This window comes from Hemicordylus capensis, chromosome 1 (genome assembly GCF_027244095.1).
Source record: "Hemicordylus capensis ecotype Gifberg chromosome 1, rHemCap1.1.pri, whole genome shotgun sequence".
Taxonomy (NCBI): Eukaryota; Metazoa; Chordata; class Lepidosauria; order Squamata; family Cordylidae; genus Hemicordylus; species Hemicordylus capensis.
In genome coordinates, this window is record NC_069657.1 from 183,067,745 (window position 1) to 183,091,886 (window position 24,142).

The 24,142-nt window shown below is 45.3% G+C and overlaps 2 long non-coding RNA genes across 3 annotated transcripts in view; one reads left to right on the top strand and one right to left on the bottom strand.

Moving 5' to 3' along the window:
* The window catches only part of LOC128339208 (uncharacterized), a 225,487-nt gene that overhangs the window by 78,452 nt on the left and 122,893 nt on the right, over positions 1 to 24,142 (top strand). For both annotated transcript variants that reach the window (XR_008312903.1, XR_008312904.1), the window contains one exon: positions 8,513 to 8,636. This is a non-coding gene — a long non-coding RNA (uncharacterized LOC128339208). The remainder of the gene's footprint in view (positions 1 to 8,512; positions 8,637 to 24,142) is intronic.
* Positions 5,814 to 23,974, bottom strand: LOC128339213 (uncharacterized). Its single transcript, XR_008312908.1, has 3 exons — positions 23,818 to 23,974; positions 19,261 to 19,329; positions 5,814 to 8,302 (listed from the first exon to the last, which is right to left on the bottom strand). It is a non-coding gene; the product is annotated as an uncharacterized LOC128339213 (long non-coding RNA).

Here is a 24,142-nt window from a genome sequence, read left to right on the forward strand (position 1 = left end):
TGTTAATGCTTCTGGTCAATGACTGAAATAAAAATTACTGACTGATAGCCCCAAAATGGGCTGAACCAGCCCCCTTTTAGAGCAAAAGAAGGTTGGCAGGGAGGGGAGGGGAGAGGGCAGAGACCGTCCCCCCCCCCGTGGCCTCCACATCAAGGTTTCCTGGTCACTGCCAACCTGGACCTGGAGGTGAGTCTGGTTATAGAGAGAGATTGCTGGCTTGGGGGGTCTGGCTCCAAGCCCTCAAGCTGGCCTGGTTCGATGGTGAACTGGCTTGACCTAGAGCCAGTTTGCACATCCCTATCCTTAGCACCCATAGCCTGACACTCTCATGAGGGAGGTGTTAGGTGGAGTAGGGCATGTTTTGTTGTCTGGCATCATGGCAGATTTGTCTGGGCAATTCACTTCTCTCCTTTCCACTCTGATGGTCCCTCTCCTGAGCTGTCTGGGGGTCTCCTTGTGGCCTGTCACTCTCATGCCCAGCCACTCTGCAACCTGGGTCAGCCGTCAGTTTCCTTGAAAAGGGATCTCAGCTGACCCAAGATTGTCCTCAGTGACCTGTCCTGCTCATGAGCTAGCCTCTGTGGGTGTCTAGTCTACCCCCCAAAGGCAAAGGGGCTGGGGCCTCCTTCCCCACCCTTTTTGTGTGAAAACCATAACTTTGCTGCTCTGGGATACCTTCTGGGGGTCTCCCTTTCAGAGCCTGCCCATAGCATCCCCACAAAAACCAATCACAAGGATGGTGTGGGCAGCAGAGCTGACACTTCCAGCCATTTGGAATTCCTGGGCCAGGGCTGGCGTTGTAGCGTATGTCGATCTAGAGGCATGGAGATTCTTGAGAGAAGAGAGCCCTGGTCTCCAGCCACACCAGGACAGTTGCTTCTCACATTGGGGGGCCAGGGGTAGGGGTGCATATCTCCACATTGGTGTGTGGGTTTGCAGGGTTGACAGCAGCTTGGCAGCAGTTGCCGAGACCAGGAAAGCACTTGCCCGAGTGCACGTCCCTCACATGGAGCATCTTCCCTCACTCCCCTTAGTCTGCCACTGACATGAGATTGTGATCTGTGGAATCATGGGCTAGCAGTTCAGCCTGCAACATGAATATCATCACAAACACTTTCAGTTAGTGCCCAATAGATGGTTCTTCTCATGAGTAATACTTAAGGAGCAAACATCCCCCCCTTCCCCACCCTTACTTGGTGAAAAATAGAACTTGGCTGCTCTAGAATCCCTTCTGGGTGCCTGCCTTTCAGACTCCGTCAGTAGCACCCCCACACAAACCACTCCCATGGATGGTGCGAGTAGTGGGCTGTAGAGCAGACCCTTCCAGCCATTCAACTTTCCTGGGCCTGGGCCATCATTGTGGTGTATGTAGATGAGCCACTGCGAGGAACCCCGGGTGAGGGGAGATGGCATTTCCAGCAATCCCTGCTAAACTGCATGAGCGTGGTGGACCAAGAAATCCATGCATATGTGCTGTGGGGTGACCTGACTGCTGGGTGAATGGTTGTAATCCTGCAGTCCACCATCCACCAAGACCAGGAAAGGTGTTGCTGAGGTGTCCTTCCCCAAGGGCTTGCAGGGACATAGTATTCTGCCTGGGCATCTGCAATCCTCTGGCCCACATGTGTGCCTCCATTGCCTGTTACTCTCATGAGAGGGCAGTTCTGGTCTGTAATGGCAGGGCAATATCTAGATGCCACACATGCATCACGTGAGAATTCTGATTGCTTCCCTGGATGGTTCTTCTCATGAGTAAGACTTAGGGAGCAACTTGGCTGCTCCAGCTTCCCGCTTGGGTCTGCCTTTGTGCTTCCCTCTCTTTCCCCGCTGCTTGTGCTTCCACTTGGTGTGTTTGTGCTTATGGACACTCGATCAGCTGAGTGGCTTGACAGGATGGCTGTTCTAGGATGGGGCATGTTGATGTCCCTGTGTAGCCTGGCAACTCCATAGCTGTGTGGCTGACAGGAGGGGCGAAGCTGGTTTTCCGAGCGAGAAGTGCTGAAAACATGGAGCAGCTGCGTCTTTGGGTGGGTCTGCGCTGCTACCTCTATGATTGGAGTTAGGAAATGGGTGCTTAACTACTGTTAGGGATGAGTCTGGCTTTGGGAGTAACGCTTTGGTGGCATAATTGCAGTTATTGGTGGTGAACCATGGAGAAATGCAAATTGGAGTTTGTTGGGGGCAAAATGGAGTTAACTTTAGACCCTTAACAGAGGTTTTCTGAGTTCAGGTGCACTGCATTTAAAAGCTCTGTTAACTTTAACTGCAGTTAAATTGTACGTCTGAACTGGCCCTTAGAAATTGGGAGGTTGTCCTAAATCCAGAGTCCTGTTCCTTTTGGGTAAAGGCAGGGATAACCTGTATTTAAACTCTACTTTTTAAGGGGGGGTCATCTTAAATTCAGGAACATACGGTATAAGCAGTTGGCCATCAAACTGTTGGAATAATGGAATTAGGCTTATAAAAGGTTGGAAATCACCGTGTCTTCTGCCACCTCTTGCTACTCTTCTTTGGCTACTGAAACCATGGCAGATATTATTAAAGTAGCCAGGTAAAGATGTGAATCCTTTCTGTTTGAAAGAAGAATGCTAAAGGAACCATAACATGGATATCTCTAGTAAAATGGCTAACACCCCCTTCTTTCTGTATTTGTAATTTGGAATGTTTCCTCTGTGTTCCAATGACAAATGATAAGACATCACTACCATGTAACCATGAGGTGCTGTGTTTATATGGTTTGAGTTCCTGGTAGCAAGCAGTTTGCTAGAGTAGTAGATAAATTGGGCCTAAGATTCTGATGTAAATAATGTAACTTATAAAAGAATTAGAAGTCTAGTGTTGAATGATGATGGTTCAGATATTCCAGTGAAAATGGGCTTTGATTTAGAGTGAATCAACAAAAAAAGCAGCCTACTTTAAAGGGTGCAGGTGAATGATGGGGGGGGGAGTATTTGAGTTTAACATTTCTTTAAATAACAAAGCAAAAAATGTCTTTTAGTCTTCTTAAATAAACAGATACTTTCTGAAACATAGGTTTTCTGTCTTTTGCTTGTAACCAAGCAACAACAAGCTGTGTTGTACCATAAATACTTTTGCTTAGATGTTGCATTAATGAGTATTTTAGTTTGAGATGTGTTGCTTTAATGAGTATTTTAAGAGATGTGACATGTCTATGTCAGTTATTACCACTGTGTTTTAACCCCCTGTGGCCTAGAGTTAAAGCAATGACTGCAGAAATCTCTCTCCTCATCTTTTGTTAAGACTGCTGTGAAATTCTGAAGGTCAACTGTCTATTTCTTCATTTAGAAGTTCCATGTATTCTCTGGATTTTCTTACCCTTTTGTGGGTACCCCTTTGCCCTTTCCTCTGGAATATATGGCTGCCTTTGTGTCCTTTGTTAGTGGTTTTTCTATTGTATGACCCCTTAAAAGGCAATTCAGAGAATCTCCTTGCTCAACAATTCAAGACCTTAACTAATTTTCATAGTAGAGTAAAAAAATGTCCATCATTATGATAGTCAGGGTGCAGAGAGGTCTAGAGAGTCTGTATATGACAAAATCCACTTGGTTGATGTGAAAGCTTGCGTGGGAGGAGGCAATGGTAAACCCCTCCTGTATTCCACAAAAGATAACCACAGGGCTCTGTGGTCGCCATGAGTCAAAACCGACTCGACGGCTCACTTTACCTTTATTACGTATATACACATGTGTAAAGAGCCACTGACAACAGCAGCTGAAGATCTCTGTGCACCTGAGGCAAGGTGTCAAGTGCCACGCCCACTTGGACTCATCCTTGTTTCCCTTTAAAAAAAGTGGGGACAGGAGGGTATTTTGCTGCGTTGCTGGTGCCCATAACAATCTTCTGTCCGAGGCAACTTCCTTGCCTCACCTCATGGAAGTGCCACCCCTGGTCAGTGAACAGGTATAAAGTAAAGTGGTGGTGGTGGTGAGGAAATAAATCCTACTGTAGAATCCCAAAATATGACCCTCCGCACTGCCCCATTGAAACAGGTGTGATGGCAAGATGGCTGGTTGCCCCATAGCCTTGTGCACTCACTCAGGATTGTGATTCAAGTAGTGATGTCATGATGTCATCAAGTAGTGATGTCATGGGCAGCCAAAAAGGGATGTGCTGGATGACTTTGTTTACTTGGTTAAGCGCTCATGCCACCCTTGCATGACTGGCTACTCACTCTAATGCTCAGACTTAGTTAAGGTGAATCTGCCATCCCCAGCCCCAGTGCCTGTCAGGCTTGTGGCTATTGGCAATGGAGGAATGCTGCTCAAAAGACAGACTGCCAACAACAGAGAGGAGCAGGCAGCAGTAACCAGACGGAGAGGGGAGCAGCATCCTCTGTGTTCGTGTAAGAGGGAAACCCTGGGTCAAAATCTTCTTGTGATACATATGAAGCTGCCTTTAACTGAGTCAAGCTCTTGGTCCAGCTAGCTCAGAATGGTCTATACAGTACACTGACTGACAGCAGCTTTCTAAAGTTTTGGACAGGGGTCTTTTCCTGACCTACCTGCACATGTCAAGGATGGAACCTGGGACCTTCTGCATCCAAAGCATATGCTCTACCACTGAATTACATCCCTTTCCTATATGTGTGTGTTCATGCATGCTGAGAGACTGAGAGTGCAAGGATTTGTGATTTCTACATATTTATTATATTTTTTATTTTATTTTATTTCTGTACTGCCCTTCCAGAATGGTTCAGGATGGTTTACAATTAAAACAAGCCAATTAAAATGAACTAACAGTTAAAACAGAAATTATACAACAGCATAAAAACAACAACAATTAAAACACCATAAAACAACAAGAATTGAACAGTCAGTAACAATTGAATATTTAGCATTCCTGATGTCTCTGCTTTGCATGTAATTGTTTTCTGTGTTCTGACTGTAGCACAATCACAGTCTGGAATGTGTTATGATTTCATGTGATTGGTATTGCTTGGTGTTAGGGGACTTGCAAGCACATGCAATAATAACGGTACATCTTAGAGCATCTTCAGTGATCTCTGCCACTGGCTCTGCAGGTTTCACCCATGAGCCCCACCCAGGTACCAGAAATCTGTATTTCAGCCAATTGGCAACCCTGGTCGAAACCACTCCATGCAGCTGTTAAATTAGCTTTCAGACCCAATTCAAGTACTTACCTTTGAAGCCCTAAATGACCTGGACCTTGCATAACTGAGAGAGCAATGCCTTCCACAAACATCTTCTATTCCCTTAGGCTTTGCTTGGCATTCTCACTTTTACTGAGGGTAAATTATATGCAAAATGCATTTAATGAAGCTCCAGCATTTTTTAAAATGAAAAGTGGCCTCAGGAGGCTGCAATTTTGAGCAGAACAGTAGCAGAAATGAAGGAATGGTTGGCACATTCTCCACCATTTGTTTTCCCAAGAAAAACTGCCCCCAACAGGTTTTTCCCATTTCAAGCAGAAAAGTGGCCAACAGAGGGAAACGAAACACCTGTCCCCTGTTTTGCTGCTTAAGATTGCAGCCTCCTAAGGCTGCTTTTCAGTAAACAACAGCAGCAACATTGCCAGGTTTCATTACTTGTATTTATATATAATATGTAGTTTGACAATGAGAACAGTGAAGGCATGGATTGTCATTGCCTTCTCCCTGTTAATGGAACTGCTCCAGGGTGATTGGTGAACACCCCTGAATGCGTTCAGGCTTTGTGTGGGGAATTAGCAAGCTCGGCTGGAGCAGTCTCACATCAGAATAATTTTTGTGCAAAGTTCTGATCTCGGGGAAAATGAACTGACAGGTTGAAGTTCAAAAACAAAATATGGTTTTATTTGGGGTTCAGGGGTACAGTGGAATAAGAAAGTTGAGTAAAGCAATATTACTTCTAAAACATGTTACAAAGATTAACCAGATAACTGCAAAGAGGCAATTTAGTTTAGTGTCTGAATTAAAATGACTTCCAGGCTGACTACAGAAATGAAGGCTTGAGAGAAACAGGTTTTTGGATATAAGAAAAGAGCAGGGATAGGAAAAGCCTAGAGGAGCACAGTGATTATCATACAACCTCATCCTTCCTTTACTGGCGATTGGGCCCTTGTGACTCTGGCACAACCAAAGAACCTCTTTCCTCAGGGATGGAACCAGGCAATGAAGAACCAAAAACAGCTCAGGAGTTAGGTAGCAAGAGTAAATCCAAAAGGTGTCTGTTTTCGTGCAGCCGGTTTTGAGTAGCAGCAAGGTGAGCTGGATAGATTGGGCCAGCAAAGAAGACTGATCTGGAGGCTGGAAGTGTGAATGGCATGCAGAACAAGACACGGCCAGGTGTTATGGTGGGTGCCAAGTTTAGGGTCCAAACTGCGGGTGACTCCAAGGTGTAAAGACCAATTGAAGCACACTGGTTTAAGAAACCGGGGCAATTATAGCCCATAATGTGTCTTGAGGCAACATTCCAATTGCTCTTCTTTCCTGGGAAGGGCAATTCTGGTGAATCTCAAAGAGATCCATTATCTGTTTGCTGTGCTGAAGGTACAATACCATGGTGGGTCAGGAACAGGTAAATGGACTGAATGGATGTGCAAGCATGGTATCTCTCAGGTCAGAAGGACCTGGTAAACTAATCAGTATTTTTAATGAGCACACCTCTTGAGTTCCTATTGCCCACTCAGCTATTTTGAGATGGGAAGGGAGTTGCATTGATGGTGCCATAGCTGACTTTCCTGCTGAAGTGATTAACGTTAACTTCTTTGAGGCAACTGCAGAGGAGGGGAAATAAAGGGTCAGTCTTTGGACAGAAAGACCTTGAGGAGGCTAACTTGAAAGTTAATTCCACAGTCTACCTAGACATTCCCTAATATAGGGAAAGGTGTGAGGCAAATCCCGTTTCAATTTGCTTGGTAGCTGGTGAATCCGGGGGTGACCGTCCCACTGCCTGCTAAGTGACTTGTCCTTAATATGCCAAAAAATGGGGCGCCCATGATCCCAAGATACTCCTGAGTGTGTTAAGAACCACAAACCGTGGTCTCAGACATAAGCAGAGAGACATAAGCAGAAGGTTTCAAGTTCCCTCCCTGGCTTCTCCAAGATAGGGCTGAGAGAGATTTCTGCCTGCAACCTTGGAGAAGCTGCTGCCAGTCTGTGAAGACAATACTGAGCTAGATAGACCAATGGTCTGACTTGGTATATGGCAGCTTCCTATGTTCCTATGACTTCTGGGAGCCCATAGAATAGCAGTGCTAGCAACATCCCCTGTGTGCCCTCCCATGTATCCTGTCCAGCACCTGAAATCCTGCTCTAGGTCTCCCCTCTATCCACCAACTGAGGTTGTTTGGCAGATGAATATCAAAAGCAGGACATTTGGGATTTTGGCAACCTCTAGAATGTCTAGGGAAATTCATATGCATCACTACTGGTTTTCTGGTGGCAAGTGAAAACCTGGCTCTTTTAAACAGCCTTTGGAGAATGATTTATTGATTTTATAAACACATTATTTTGCTTTAATATTGTATTGAATCTCTCTTATCTTGGCCATTTTGAGTTTCCTAAAATGTGGAAGAAAAGTAGGATGGAATTTATGGATTTTATGTAAGACTCTCTGCAGCTGTCCATATTTTTAGTGTTTAATTATGTAAGCGCTATTGGTTGTTTGTTTTTGTTTTCAAATTGTACATCACTTTGTGTATTTTTAGCTACTGACACCTACATTTACAAAGTAGTAAAAATACATGTAGAGCCACAATAAGCCACAATCTAGCAAAGCATGTGACTAGATCTATGTACCTAGTGAGAGTTCAGGTTTTCTCTTTCACACAACACCATCTTCTCTCTGCATGCATTTCAAATTTCTTTTAACTTTGAGAAGCTTCAGAATAAGTTCGCCAGAAATTGTGCTTGTGTGAGACTGTTTTGGTGCAAGGCTCTTATGAGGGCGATGATGCATTTGCTGCCAGGAGAAGGGCTTGAATTCATTTACAGGGATTTAAATACCCTTTCCTTGCCAAGGGTGGGCAGTCCGTTCATTCTGAAAAGGCGTGATGATGCTTGGCATGCCCCCTTGGAGATCGTGGCCCATGGCTGCTGCCCTGCAGACATTCTGATGCCTTGCACATATAGTCTGGTGACGTGAACACTACAGAGCTTGCTGGGATGTGGATTTGGCAGACCAGGAAGAGGGAGTGGCTCCCCTTCCTTCAAACCAGAGGTTGCCAGGCTGTGGCTGGATGAATGTCTGCAATGCAATTCACGGCTACAAAAATTAACCACGGGTTCAGCAACCTCTGGTTTCACATGTGTGAATTCAGCCACTGTCTCTATTGAAGTCCTCTGTTTGGAAAAAAAAAAGATAAAAAATATCATGTGGGATTTAATCAGAATATGGGCCAAGTACTGAGCAGCACATATTTCTATCACTGAGTAGTACATATTTCTTGGGATGTTTCTTCTGTAAAACTGTTGACAACCTTTCACAGAAGCCACAATTTATTCATAATAATGCCTGCCTCTAAAAGGGTTGTTTCCATTTACTGCCCACAGAGAATTGAAGATGGAAAGCAGTGTCGTTGGCAAGCATACCCTCTGACTACAGAGCAACCTTAAAATCCCAGCTACATTATTGTTTGTATGCAACTGTTTCAAGCACAGAACTACATACACAGGGGTAAGATGCAATTATTAGAGCACGAATGATTGCCTGGGTTTGGGGTGATGGTTGTTTATAAAACCAAAATGTACACCCCTAGACATTCTCCTTTTTCAGGACTGTGTGTGTCCCATGATTCTGCACAAGAACAGATAATTCTTCAAACTGGATGCTTAGCTTCCTTTTCTTTTATTAAACTCCTGTCCCAAAGATTCCAGAACTTATAGCTGCTAAGATAGTCTGTCGTCCATGTCTAGTGGACTTTCTGAAGGTGGGGTTCAGTAGGACCTCAAGTGGTCACAAATTGAGGTGATTTGCATAGCTCATTGATTCAGCCCTGATGAGGAGAAGCAGAATAAATAAATCACACAAACTAAAAAAATGTGCAGTGGTGGATTAACGGAGAGCAGAGTAGGCATTTGCCTATGGCAGCAAAATCTGAAGAGCAGCAAATTTCTGCCTTCCTCAAATTTTGCCATCCCTCTCTGTGGGCAGTGGCAGCTGCAGCAAGGATGGAGTGGGCAAGGAGAAAGTCCCCCATTTTACTTTTTTTTTAAAAAAAGGGCAAACCTTTTTTGTCTAAGGAAAAAGGGCAGCAAGAGCCTTTTTGCCTATGGGTAGCAAAAAGCTTACTCTGCACCTGGAAATGTGCCAGTTTGCTTCAGTCATATAGGTCATGGTCCCTAACTTTTGTTGCTGGAGAATTTGGGCTCTATTGGTGCAGAGTTTTTGTGCTCTTGTCACTTTATTAGCTATTTCTTCCCATGCATAGCTCTTTACTATGATTTAATTCTTTCATTTATTACATTAATATCCCACTCTTTGTCCAAGGAGCCCAGAGTGGTGTACATGGTTATGTGTATACTCACAACAATCCTGAGAGGTAGGTCAGACTTAAAGATAAGTGACTGGCACAGAGTCACACACTGAGTTTAATTACTACTAGCCAACCCGCAGAGAGCATCTGTGCGCTCTTTGGGGCTGGCTGTTCCCTTCTCCCTCCTGCCCCACACTCTTGCCCCTCTTCCCCTCCCTCCTGACCCACTCTCTTGTCCCCTCTCCTCCATCCCGCCCCACTCTCTCTTGCCCTCCCTCCCCCTCCCACCCCTTCTCTCACCCTTCCCTCCCTCTCACCCTCCTGCCTCAGTCTCTCCTGCCCTCCCACCCCTCCCCTCCCCCTGCTCCTCTTTCCTGCCCCCCTTCTCCCATGCTCTCTTGCCCTCCCCCCTCCCCTAGCCCTCCCCTCCCCTGCCCTCGCCCCACTAACTCTTGCCCTCCCCCTCCCCCTGTCCCACTCCCTCTTGCCCTCCCCCTCCTCCCTCCCTCTTGCCCCCCCCTCCACTCTCAACTCCCCCTGCATTTTTAAAAGCTCTACTTACCGGGCCGCCGCCACCGCTCCTTCTCCCGGGTGGCAAACAGGAAAGTCCCTCCCCCTGGTTCCCTCCCACCCCAGCCTCCCACGGGCTCCTTGCCTCAGCGGCTGGTCCCGGCGCCGCCTGGTTGAGCGCCGCCTCCGCAGCCTGGCCCGCTGCCGGGTCGAGTGCCGCCTTTGTGGCCGGGCCTGCCACGCCAAGTGCCACCTCCTCAGCCTGCCAGGCCTGCTGCCACCGCTTGCCAGTCTTTGCAGCCACCCAAGGAGGCCGGCCACCTCCCCCTCTACCCCCACCTTCTGCCCCAGTATCGGGGCCCGCCGCCTCCTCACCGCCTCAGTCAGGCTGGGCCCGCCACCGCCTCACCATCTTGGCCCTCGGCCAGGCCCACTGTCGGCCAATTCTCCTCTCTCCTCCTGGGTGCGCCAGCCAATCAGGCACCTCCACAGCCCATCCAATCAGCTGGGCTGCCGGGACGCATTCCGATGGCACACCCAGGAGAAATAAATATATAGATTATTTATATACTGCTTTTCAACAAAAACGTTCTCAAAGTGTTTTACATAGGGGGGGGGGAATAAGCCTCCACAAAGAGGATCACTGTCTTTAAAAAAAGACAAAGGTAGATACCAGCAAAAACTACTGGAAAGACACTGGGGCTATTCTGACGATCAGCAAAAATTGAGCTAGCCTCCGCTAGCCCTATTTTTGCTGATCGTCAGAACCACTGGGCTCGCAGCCGAGCCCGGTGGTTCTGGAGCGGCTAACTCGCTCTTGGATCCCTGGTAAAAAGCAGGTTTGCTGAGCGAGCGCTCCGCAAACCTGCTTTTTACAATCATGAGTAGCCGCGGTGTGCCTTCGTGCTGCGCCTACTCATTATTAGACCCCCAGCTGGGAGGCGAAAAGCCGCCTCCTGGCTCGGGGGTCTCCCCATTATGCCCTGCGCACTCGCGCAGGGCATACTGGGTCTTGCGGGGGCCGCGCGGCCCCCGAGCTCCCCAGCCCCCACTGGCTCTGTCTCGGAGCCGGCAATCATGTGGGCGGCTGATCCGGCCGCCCAGGACTTCCTCTCCGCTCGTGAATGGGGAGAGCGGGCTTAGCCTGCTCTCCCCACTCACCCGTAAGAAACCGGGTCTCAAAGATTGTGAGACCCGGCTCACTGTGTTGGGGTCGAATAGCATCAGTTGCTCTTCCTCTGCTTAATGTAAAGAGAATTATCTCCTTGAAAGGTGTCTCTTTGCTCATGAAGCAGGGGTTCTTTGCTCTGAAGGACTAGTGGCGTATACATTAATATGAATAAGGTTTCTTATTTGATCTTTTGAAAACCTTTTGATAATTTCATGATCTAAACATGTAACTTTTATGCCCAAATATCAAACATAAAAGGGGGAAAAAGCCTACTAAGGAGAATGACCAAAAGTGTACACTTTGAGATGTATTAGGCAAAACAAGTCTGTCATCATATTCTGTAATGATAGTTTGTTTAGGGTTGAGCTGAAGTTTTTCCTATGAAAACTATGAAGGCAAAAGTGGGATGAAAACCTGCTTGATTAACCCTTTTTAGGGATGTGCACAGAACCAGCGAGGAGGGCGGTTCGAGGGTAGATGGGGATACCTTTGAGGACTGGGGAGTGTTGGAAAGTTAAAGGACTTTGCACTGTCTCTTGCCTCAGACAGTGGAGGACAGACTAGTAAGTCAGAGGGCTAGAGGGTCAAGACATTGGTCATCACTTGTCCACTGCTCTGATGCTATCCCTTTGAAATGTAGATTGCTAATCTCAGAGATTCAACTTCCTTCCTCCTTCTCTCTCTTGCTACCTGGCCGTTTACCTTGCAACATGGCAAGTCTCTTGCCCTGCACCATATGTGCAGAGAAGATGGAGAATCCATCTGCATCCACTTAGATAGATAGATTAGAGATTCTAAATCCTCACTTTCCTATCTAGAATGGAGTTCCTTAATAAATGCCTTTTATATTGATTTGAAACTAGCAATTGGCTCCAAGTTACTTTACTCTCAGCACAGACTCATGCCTAACTAAATCCACTGTGTGTTGTGCCTCTGTGCACTCTGCTATATTGAGAAAGGGATTCTCTCACCACAGAGAATTTCCAACAGGGAGGATGCTCTTACCCTCCCACCACTGCATTTTCCCCACTGCTGCTGCAGTTTAAAAGGGTCCGGTGGGGCAGCAGCGTACCTCCTCAGACTGGAAATGAATGGAAGTACCAGGCACACATGCGCACATTGGGCATGTGCACACACACGTTGCGCTTGCTCACACACATGTCAGGCACATGCACTATTGCAGTGTGCACATGCATGCTGGGTGCTTAGGGTCACTTCCAGTCCAAGGAGGCAACAGGGCAGCAGAGAGGTACACTGCCACCCCACTGGACCCTTTTAAACTGCAGCGCCAGGAGGGGAAATGTGGGGGTAAAAGCATCCTCCCCAGTCCTTAACGGTATCTCCCCACCTTCAAACCGGTTGAACCACCATTCTTTTGAACCTGTTTGGAGGCCCATAAAAGGCCTCCGAACAGGTTCATCCATATCCCTAACCCTTTTAATGCTCTGTTCATTGCTTATCTACAGTGGCTGGAGCTCCTCACTTTGGAGCTCCAGGGCCGTGTTTTTTTTAAAAATGGGCCTTTTCCTGAGGCAATCCCATTCTAACAGGAAACACATAGACAATGTAATGATATAGTGTCATTAGGCAGCCAATCAGATTTTTGTAGAAGTTGGCATAACAAAGCAAAATCACAGTGACAGAAGTGCTTCCTGCACTTACTCTGAATGGGCCAAGATGTTCACCCTCACATTAAACAAACAAACAAACAAACAACCCAACTACAGATGCACACAAAGGATTATTCAAATTTTTCATGGAACTCATACTCTTTTTTTGACTCATTTTTTGTCCTTACCATGTTATCCTGCTCTTATTTACCAGGCAGTGTTGTGGTCCTATGAGTACAAACTTGATCACCTTGCTCCACTTGATACAAGTGGCTTCTATGCAAGGCTTTGCTATTGATTTCATTGCAGAGTAGCCCTGTGTGTTTAAGGGTGTTCATGCACAAAATTCCCCCTATACTGAAGTGAATGAAAAAGTGCATACATTCAGGAGGTTTATAGGTATATCCCACACAAATCCCACTATGCTGCCTCATTATTATTATTTATTATTATTATTTATTACATTTATATCCCGCTCTTCCTCCAAGGTGCCCAGAGCGGTGTACTACATACTTAAGCTTCTCCTCACAACAACCCTGTGAAGTAGGTTAGGCTGAGAGACAAGTGACTGGCCCAGAGTCACCCAGCTAGTACCATGGCTGAATGGGGATTTGAACTCGGGTCTCCCCGGTCCTAGTCCAGCACTCTAACCACTACACCACGCTGGCATCATGGCGGTGTGTGTGTGTGTTCCTGGGAGGGATGAGCGAAGTACGCTGGGAGGTATACTCCCAGTAGAGTCACCCAAGATGTGAAAGTCATCCCAGCTGCCCAGCAAGCAAGCAGACACCTATATTGGGCAACCGCAATATAGTAAGGTGCTGGAGACAGGTAGTCACTTTAGTGACAATGACAAAGGCATCATTTCATACTTCACGGGAGAAAGCAATATTAAACTACTCCTGTATTTTACCAGGAAAACCACATGGATAGACAAGATAGAATGATTGTTGATGTAGTGCCAGATGATGGGCCCCTCAGGTTGGATGGTACTCAACATGCTACTGAGGATGAGCTGAGGGTCTGTCAGAGTACCGATGGTCTTTATGATGCAGTTAAGTTAAAGCCTTTTGGACATCTAGCTGCTGTTGTTGCCATGCGGGAAAATAAAATCTGAAGCTGTAAAGACAGAATTACAGTGGGTACGTGGAACGTAAGCAGCATGAATATGGGAAAGCTCGACATAGTAAAGCATGACATGAATCAACTACAGATTGACATCTTGGGCATCAGCAAATTAAAATGGACTGGAATTGGATACTTTCACTCAGAAAATCATACCATTTACTACTCAGGAAACGGAAAACAAAGAAGGAACGGTGTTGCTTTCCTAGTCAGGAAGGATATATCAATGACAGTACTTGGGTACAATATGGTCAGTGACCAACTAATATCAATTAGATTTCGTGGACAACCCTTTAACATGACAGTTCTTCAAGCCTTTCCCCAGTGACTGATGCAGAAGAAGAGGAAGTTGATGGATTTTATGCTCAAGTTCAGTCTGAAATTGACAGAACATGCAAGCAAGATGTGCTGCTGGTGATTGGAGTCTGGAATGTCAAAGTTGGAAATGGTAAGGAGGAAAACACTGTCAAACTGTATGGCCTAGGAAACGGAAATGAAGCAGCAGAATGACTTATTAGTTTCTGCTAATCCAATGATCTCTTCATTGCTAACACATTCTTCAAACAACCAAATTGGTGACTATACACATGGACATCACCAGAACGAGTACACAGAAATCAAATTGATTACATTATTGGTGCAAGAAGATGGAAGAGCTCAGTTATAACAGTAAAGACGTGGCTGGGGGCCTATTGTGGAACAGATCACAAACTGCTCATGTGCAAGCTCCAAGTCAAGCTAAAGCAGAAAAACAAAGATACCCACTTTCCACGATATGCTCTTGAGAATGTACCCACCATTTTCAAGGAGAACATCAGGAACCGCCTTGACGTTCTGAACCTCATTGATAGGGAAGCAGAGGAACTATGGAATGAAATCAAATAAGTTGTTAAGGACAAATGTGAAAAGAGACTGCCAAAGACCACGAAACAGAAGAAAGCAAAATGATGTCAGACCAGATGGTGGAAATTGCCAAGAAGAGGAGAGAAACCAAAGTCAAGAAAGATAAAGACCTCAGGATAACTTAATAGGGAAATTCAGAAAGCTGTTAGAAGAGACAAGAAGCAGTATTACAATGACATCTGTAAAGACCTTGAAGAGGGAAATAGACATGGGAAAACAAGGAAAGTTTCCCAAAAGATCTCTGAACACAGAAGGAGGTCCCAACCTCAAATTGGTATGTTAAGGGATCCCAAAAGACAGATAGTAACTGATTCAGAGAAGATCAAACAGAGTTGGAAGCAGTATACTGAAAATCTGTATAGCAGGGACATCAACATCTGAGATACTCTAGAACAGGATTTCTCAACCTTGGGTCCCCAGATGTTATTGGACTTCAACTCCCATAATCTCCAGCACCAATGGCCTTTGTTTGGGGATTATGGGAGTTGAAGTCCAACAACATCTGGGGACCCAAGGTTGAGAATCCCTGCTCTAGAAGATATCTGCTACTTGCAAGAACCTCTAGTATGGGAAGATGAAGTTAAATCAGCACTCCAGTCATTACCAAGTTGGAAGGCTACAGGAATTGATGGAATAGCTATAGAAATATGGCAGACAACAGAAGAAGAATCAGTCAAGGCTCGAACCAAACTATGCCAGCAAATTTGGAGAACACCACAGTGGCCACCAGACTGGAAGAGGTCAGTATACAGAATAATACCAAAGAAAGGAGACTTAACATATTGCTCAAACCACTGCACAATATCTAATTTCATATGCTAGCAAAATAATGCTCAGGATCATCCAACGCAGATTAGAGCCCTACGTGGAAAGGGAAATGCTGGGTGTTCAAGCTGGTTTCAGAAAAGGCTGAGGAACAAGAGACATCATTGCTGATGCATGCTGGATAACTGAAAAAGCCAAAGAATACCAAAAAGAAGTCAATATGTGCTTTATTGACTACAGAAAAGCTTTTGATTGTGTTGACCATGTCAAGGTGTGGAGTATCCTTAGGAGAATGGGTGTCCCAGAACATCTCATCATTCTCATGAGAAACCTATACACAGGACAGGAAACCACAGTCCTGATGGAACATGGTGATATAGACTGGTTCCAGATCAGCAGTGGAGTAAGACAAGGCTGTACAATTGTCCATCACCAACCACGAGGGTTCCATTCCCAGAAAACCTGGTGGTTGGCAAATTCACAGTAGATGAGCCACTGAAACCAATGGCAAACAGGGGGTAAGGGGAATCGTGGTTGCGGAAAGACCAAAAACAAGGTAGAACATAGATAGAATTGAAAGAGAGAGAAGAAGATTATGATCAGCAGTAAGGTGGATGGACTCGATTACAACAGCACTGAGAGACCTTAAAGGCCAAGTTGAAGACCGATAATTCAGGAGAGAATCTATCTATGTGGTCGCTAAGAGTTCACACCAACTTGATGGCACTTAATCAGTCAGTAAGTATATCACTCCATCTGTATATCACAGCATGGAAACGTCCTTCCTTACAGTTGCCTAAGAAACATTGCAAGTGCACTGTCTTATCCTCCCACACCATCTGTGTTATAACCTACCAGAGTTGTCAAATCGTTAGCCTTTTCATGAGCAATTAATTCACATATGAATTCAGAGGAAAAAGTAAATGATGGCAGTACGACTGGGGTGGAGCCTTGGGATCATTATGTGAGTACCATTTAAAAAGTCTTCTTCCTCTTCTTCCTACGTCTTCCTCTTCAGAAAAATTGATATATGACTTGTAAACAAAAGAGTTCTCAAAGTGCTTTACACAGCAAAAGAAACAAAATAATGGTTCCATGACCCAAAGGAGCTCACAATCTAAAAACAAAAAAGATGCTAGGGAGATACTAGCCACTGGAAAAGACACTGACTGCCATCCAGACTATTGAGGCACCAGTGCCGTGGGAGAAGCATTAGTGTAGCAGCAGTCTGAGGTGCACCTAGGTAATTTTTGAGCCTGGACCTAAAGGCCTTTGGAGCCCCCCCCCCCCCCCCCCGCAAATTAAGCATCATCGTGCTCGGCCAGGCAACCACAGCACCGGGGACAGACTAATAATGATTTGGGGGCCCCCAGGGTCTGTGGAGGCCCTGGACTTTGGCCCTGAAGTCCAGAGGGAAGAGCACCTCTTGCAGCTGTGCTTCTGAAGAGCTCTAGATTAATGCCGTACTGGTGCTTGAATGAAGGGGGAGATGAAGTTGAATTTCAAGGACCTTCCCTTCCCCTTAAAGCACAACCTGACATATTTCTGGTGGCTTCTGGGGGAAGAGGAAGTTGCCAAAAGCTACCCCTCCCAGAACTGCATGAGCAGTGGAGCTGAGTTAGTTGAACTTTTCAAAAGCACTGGTGTTTCGTTAGCCTGGATGTCAGCCATTGTGCTGGCATGAATAGGGACAATTGCTCCCTCACTGCTTAATATAAGAGGACCATCACTTAAAAGATTCTTCTTAGCAGGGGTGAAACAACTGTCTCAGCGGCTCAGTCAGAGCAACTTATCAACTATGTCGCTCAGTCAGAGTGAATGACAGGAGACAGACTCCTCTGTTCCTAGTTGCCTTTCTTCTATTCATCCTTTTTTCTGTTCACTGCCCCTTGGCCAAACCATTTTTTTCTTTTATCCTTTTCTGTGTATGACATCTTAATTGACATTTCTCCCGTAGTTTCAAGCATTAGGTGAACACTGTGGAGCTGAGTCTACACATTTTGCTTTGGCCAGCTTGGTTATTCAGCACGGTTCTTGTTAGTGCCTGACAGGAGGAAGTGCTTGAGGCAGGCATGCTCATTTAGGCATAGCATGAAACTCTGAGGCTGACAGCTGGAGTAGGAACACCTCCAAAAAGACGGAGAGAGTCATCTACCACTGTCTCTGTGTGGCTGAGTGCAACCAGGGGCATATACAGATGGAACTTGTCCTTTATGAAAAATGAATCATGTCCTAAAAACATGATGTTAGATGGGGGAGTTTACATGGTGCTTCTCAATTGTGCCATATTGTCATTTCTTGTCAGAAGAGGGAAAGCCTTCTTGACTGACTTACTATTAGGGTTGCCAGGTCCAGATGGTGAAAACGTCAATATCCATCTCCAAAATCATTGAAATAGAGGACGCTTTTCACCAAAAAAGTCTTGAAAAAGTCTCCACCTTGTATAAAATTTGCCTGTGTTTATTGGTATTATACATGCATATTTTAATAATAATTGGATAATTTGAGAATAAATGCAGCTCACCACTTTGAAGCTGATGACTAGGTGAGTTGTATGTCTGCCCTGTAGGGGTGTGCCTAGAACCCTTTATTACAGTTCAGTGTGAATTCAAACCGAATTCGAATCGAACTGCCAGTCTACAAAGCAGTTCAGTTGAGCCAACCACCAGTTTGGTTCAATTGGGCGAACCGGGTTGTCCAGGAAACTGCGGATGAATAATGTACCGTTCCATGACTCCAAAAACATTGAGAAACACTGGTCTGGATAGCAAAGGGGTGGGGGAATACTTAAAAAGGCTTCGAAAGAGGCGTACCAGTCTGGAGGCAACTGTATCACCCCTCTTAGAAGGCCCTTAGTGCTCCCCAGCAGCCCGCCCATGTGGCATGGTTCTGATAGTGACTGGCCTCTGAGCATGCTGAGCCATTGCTGGAAGGGCAGTATATAAATCAAATAAATAAATGTTGGAGCCTCGCCACAAAGACAGGCTGCTGGGGAGCACCAGGGGCCTTTTGGGAGTGGCGGTATAGCTGCTGCCAGACCAGTAAGGTTCTTTAGAAGTCTTTTTAAGGATTCCCCTCAACCCTTTGCTTGTAAAAGGGAATCCTCACTGGATTCCCTTTTACAAGCATAGCCCCCTTGAATGGTCAGACCAGTTTGACCTGCTCTGTCTCGGACTGGGCTCTAGTTTGGTCCATGATCAAAGCATTGAACTGTCCAGTTCAAGGTGAACTGGTTCACCTCAAACCGGTTTGTGTACACCCTTACTGCTCAGACTGCTGTCTAGGTGCAGAGTTATCAAGGCCCCTGCTTCTTAATTGTAAATTCATCTCCTGGTTAGGTTTATCACACACATGCAGTCCTCTGTCCTCCCCACTGCCACCATGGGTCACCCAGTCTGCTTTCCCCAGCCAGGCCAGCAACTTCATCTCTTGGACTGAGGCAGGGCAGCCAGCTAGCTACCGAGTCAGCCTCTTTGCATGCTGGCGCCGTGGTGCATGCACAGACTCCCATTCACTTGCTGTTTTCTATGACTACAAACACTAATATGCAGCTTTTCAACAGAAGGTTTCACAGTGGTCTACAAAGAAAAATAAATAAGATGCCCCCCTGTCTTCAAAAGGCTGACAATCTAAAAAGAAATGCAAGGGAACACCAGCATCGGCCATTGGAAGAATGCTGTGCTGGGGCTGGATAGGGCCAGTTGCTCTCCACATGATAAATAGAAAAGATTCACCACTCACCTATTTGAGCCCATGCATCATATGGGCTCTGCAATCTGCCACTGAAGCAGAACCTCCACTCTGGCTTCCCTATTGGTTGAATGATCAGTAGGAAGGGGAAGGAGAAAGAGGAAGAGAAGTTGGTCATGAAAGCAAAGTGTTCTGAATGAACAAAATGTCCTAGCTGCTCCCCAGAACGTTGGATACCACAACACGTGCAAACAAGGTTGTTTGGTCCCCCAAATAGTTTCTATTCCTCCTAATGCAAAAAGAGTCATTTGGTCCCAAAATAGTTGCAGATCCTCTATAAAAGTTCATAGTTGGCAACCCTTCTCTCTCTCTCTCTCTCTCTCTCTCTCTCTCTCTCTCTCTCTCTCTCTCCATATGCCACATTCTGACATGACATGCAATCTCATGTTCAGCCCTTCAAACAGCACCATTTCCTAGACAGCAATGTTTTTAGACTGCAGTCCACCTGACTCACAAGCTGCAAACGAGGTACTAGTTTTAAGCTTTTAGCACATTTGGTACACAGCTGAAGTATGCCACACAGTACACCAATTATGTGATTGAATGGAAATAAAGTGATCCTAAAACATAGTAATTTTGGTTGGTTATGAAATTTCAGCTTCCTATTGCTGTGTTTCACCTGGTCATCAAGGGCGTTTATCTTCCAAGGCATTATTTGACAATGCAGTTTGCAGAGAATAAATCATATTTACTTTATTGAAAACCCTGCATCCCGCCCTCCACCCCCCGCTGTTGAGTCTTGCACATATCAATTTTTAAAAGGTAATAATAGTGTTGCTGTCTATTGGGGGCAGGGGGAGTATAGTGTGATTGGCATATCTTGTGAACCACCACAATACATGCACATTGGTATCTGTGGAAAGTTGGAACTAGTTGTGATGAAGGCAGTATACAACACACATATAATACATTACTTTATGAAGTAAATATTATTTCCCTGACTAAGCTAGCATTATATGCAAATGGGTGCTGCATGGGAGGAAAGTCTGGAGATAGATTTATTTCTATTTGTTGGCTTGGGCATCTATTGATGATGTTATTAATATCTGCATTAGAACTGGAATGAAGGAGAGAAACAAGAACCAGCTGATTACTAAATCCAGGCGTTTTGAATGTGAAATGGATAAATATGATTTGTCTTCTTTTGTCCATTGGAAACAATGGACACAGCACTGCACAAATGTCTGGATGCTGTTTTTGGCTGTCGTACAACTGCCCTGTTGCACAACACTGTTGGGCCTTCCTTTCACAGTGCGCACCAGCCCCAGCAGGTCTGTAATGCTGGCGTCCACTGCACAGAAAGTCGGCCTCTGTTGGTATGCGGGGACGGTCCAAGACATCTTGCTGCCTGAGGAAATGACACTGTGAGTTAAATTCACAGATCACGCCGAGGCAGCAGTGGCAACAAGCAAGCATTCTCAGAAACCCAGTTCAGACATTATGCTGTATAAGTCTACAGATGTCTGTGCACTCATATATGTGTTTGTCTGAATGACTGCATGCACCTGTGCTCATTTTGAAAGTGAAACTGGATACAGGCCCTTCTGGATACAGACCCTTCCCTGCTAACTTGGCAAAGAGGCACCATTTTATTTATTTATTGTTATTTATTGTTATATTTATATACTGCCTTTCATTAAAAACAATCCCAAGGTGGTTTACAAAAGTTAAAACACATATAATAAAAATAACAGTTAAAAGTAACTGTTTTAACAGTTTAACATTTTAACATGATGATTCTCTTCATTTAGCAGGGGGAGAGTAACTGGCCTTATCCGCCCCCATCATAGTACCTCCATTGACTATGCTGGTGTCTATCTTATGTTTATTATTAGATTGTGAGCCCCTTGGGGACAGGGATCCATCCTATTTATTTATTATTTCTCTGTGTAAACCTCTTTGGAAACTTTTGTTGAGAAGCGGTAGATAAATATTTGTTGTTGCTGCTGCTAGCAATGCTTTTCTGCTAGCTCCCAGGAGCCCCCTCGTTTGTGTTTGAGTGTCCAGGCTTTGAGATCTCACTCTTGACATGCTCAGGAGCCTCTCAGCATTGTGAGCCCTCTGTTGATGGCACATGGGGGCAGGTCACATAGATGACAGTGGGCCAGTCACCCCTAGATTTGGCTCCTCACAAGCAAATTGGAAAGGGGAGCAGGTTAACTCTCTGCCAAGGTCACTCCGCACAGAGTGAACCACCTCACCTTCCCCTCCTTTCACAAAGGATAGCAGCAAGCTAATGCACCAACTAACTCAGCAGGAAGAATACAGATAGGGTTCGAGGAGGTGCTTTCTCCCCCTTCACAAAAGAGGTTGAGTCAGTGATAAAGAACTAATAGATGCGCCCATTAAAAGTACTGATTGGATTATTGGACTTTCTATCCATGCAGATGTTCTCTTCTCACGTCTATACACTCTGTTTTCATGACAACAGCCTTGGCATGCTTCGGCAGTTCCCACATCATTACACACAGGAAGAGAGATCAGCAGCAATGGGATCCTTGCTGGTTCCACCCAACACAACTATCCAACAAATAAGGTCAATTGGAATGTGCCCCCAGGATATGTTTTTGGGTATAAGAAGTCCACATAATCCAATGTGCTCTTTGTGTATTCACATGATCCAATGTGCTCTTTGTGTACCCACTACCTTGGAGGCACCAGGTGATGCTTGGGCGATTTACTGTCCACAGGCTATGCCAGGCTGTATTCAGTTCTTCATACCACCCTTCAGATTGGCTTTCTTGCCCAGCTTGATCTGCCCAGTCTTCCTTGTTAACATGGGAAGCTGGTCCCACGGAGGAAGCATTCCCATGGATTCATCTCTCTGAACTAACCCCTCCAACCTTCTTGCACCTGACTTTGCCTGAGCTGTCTCCGAGAAACAAGGCCCCTCAGTGGTTCCAGGAGCCTGGAGATCCCTTTGTCCAGATCAGGTGATATGAACGTTTGCCCCTTGCTGGGCCCAATTCTATCTCTATTCCTCTTTCTTAAATCCACCCCCTCCCTCTCTAAAAGTTGCTTTCTCTTGCCCACCTGGGAATTTATACAATTAGGACTTTAAGCTAAAATCCCTCATTGCAGTTAAATGTTTGTTTGTTTTTGGTAATAATATTGCATGAGGAGGGAAAATGAAGAGCATGCTCCAATGAGGTGAGGAAGGATGATAGCAGAGGGTGGCATGAATAGCAATAGCAATAGCACTTACATTTATATACCGCTCTATAGCCGGAGCTCTCTAAGCGGTTTACAATGATTTTAGCATATTGCCCCCAACATTCTGGGTACTCATGAAGGCCCATAGGCTAGTGGTGGCTGTAGTGGGAGGCACTTACCACCTCCTGTGCCACTCCTTGCATCTGTGCCTGAGGCAACTGCCTCTTCCTGCCTCATGGAAGGGCCCCCACTGTTTGTGTGGCTGATTATGTAAAGGATATAATATCCTCATCCTAATAAGAACTTTTTAGGGGGGGGAGTCCTTTTCAACAACAGCTTTTCATTAGCTGCTGTACCTTGACATTTTGTTTAAGTAAACTGGCTTTCTGAGCTGGAGCTGTTTTGAGTATGTGTGATTTCTATAGTATTTTTCATTATCCCAAATCAAGCACTCAATCCATTGTACCACAGAGATGCCTCTCTTTTATGAAAGAGGTTAGATTTCTCAAGGCAGTTCTACATTTTAAAAGAAATGACAGGGGGTGGGGGAGAATCAAACAGGGAGCTCTTTGTTTCATTTTTGCTCTCTGCTGGGAACGAAAGAAATTAAATAAATTCTGCATGGTGTTGGAATTTCCTAGCATCAGCATTAAATGAATTAGATCTGTTTCCTAGAAATGGAAAATCAACCCTTAAGAGAATAGGGTTGATAGCAAAACTTCCTGTAGGGTTACTGGGGGCTGTAAAGGCACTTGAATGTGCTATAATTGTGCCAGATTTTGAACAATAATTCAGCAATATAATATTGCATTACATTAGCAAGTAAAGTTTAGAATGATTGACTTTTGAAGTAGGATTGCCAGCTAATCAGTGGCTGACATTTCAATGAATGCAGCAAGGATGCAATGGGAGCTGCATCCTCATAGTGGGATGCTGCTCTTAATGCAGCTGGAGGCTTCCCCGCTGCGTATGGTGAGTGATTCTTGGTGATCTTTTGTGCCTCCAGAAATGCTCTGTGCCTTCTAAAAATATGTCCCTGAGGGCTGCACCACCTTCAGGGACATATTTTCAGAAGGCATAGGGCACTTCTGGAGGCAGAGAAGATTGCCAAAAATCACTCACCACACTGTGCGTAGCTTTAGCAGCAATAGGGATGATTTCTTCAGTGGGGAAACATCTTCCTGACATATCCATGCTGCTTTAGTCAGGATGTCAACCAATATTCTTCTAGCTTAATCAGTAAACCTACTTTTCTTAGGTATCTGGTGCTGGGTGCTAAAAAGCAATTAAAGTTCAGATTCTGCCAGCCTCTGTCCATGACCCACCAAATTCCAGCCTGGCTCTTCCCCAATCTACCATCCATAATCCTGGCTTTCCCCCAGATTTGCCACATACCTCTAACTTCCATCTTTATTTTGCTTGTTTCTGCCATCAACCACCACGTTCTGCTTTTGCTCTTTCTAGCCCTGGCTCAACCTCCTTCATTGGAAAGGCACAGTGGTGCAGTGTTGTTGAAATAAATAAGTTGTCAGGCTATTTGAAGAATGCCTTTTAAAATATGGAAATGAAAATAATCAACAATAACATTAGTTATTATGAAGAGACTAAGAAAAGAAATGAAGAACAAAAAGTTAACGTAGTTGTTTGGTGGCTGCATGTGCAGTTGCTATTAGAAAGTTATATGGATGGACCTGCAACAAAATGTTGCAGTATATCCCTG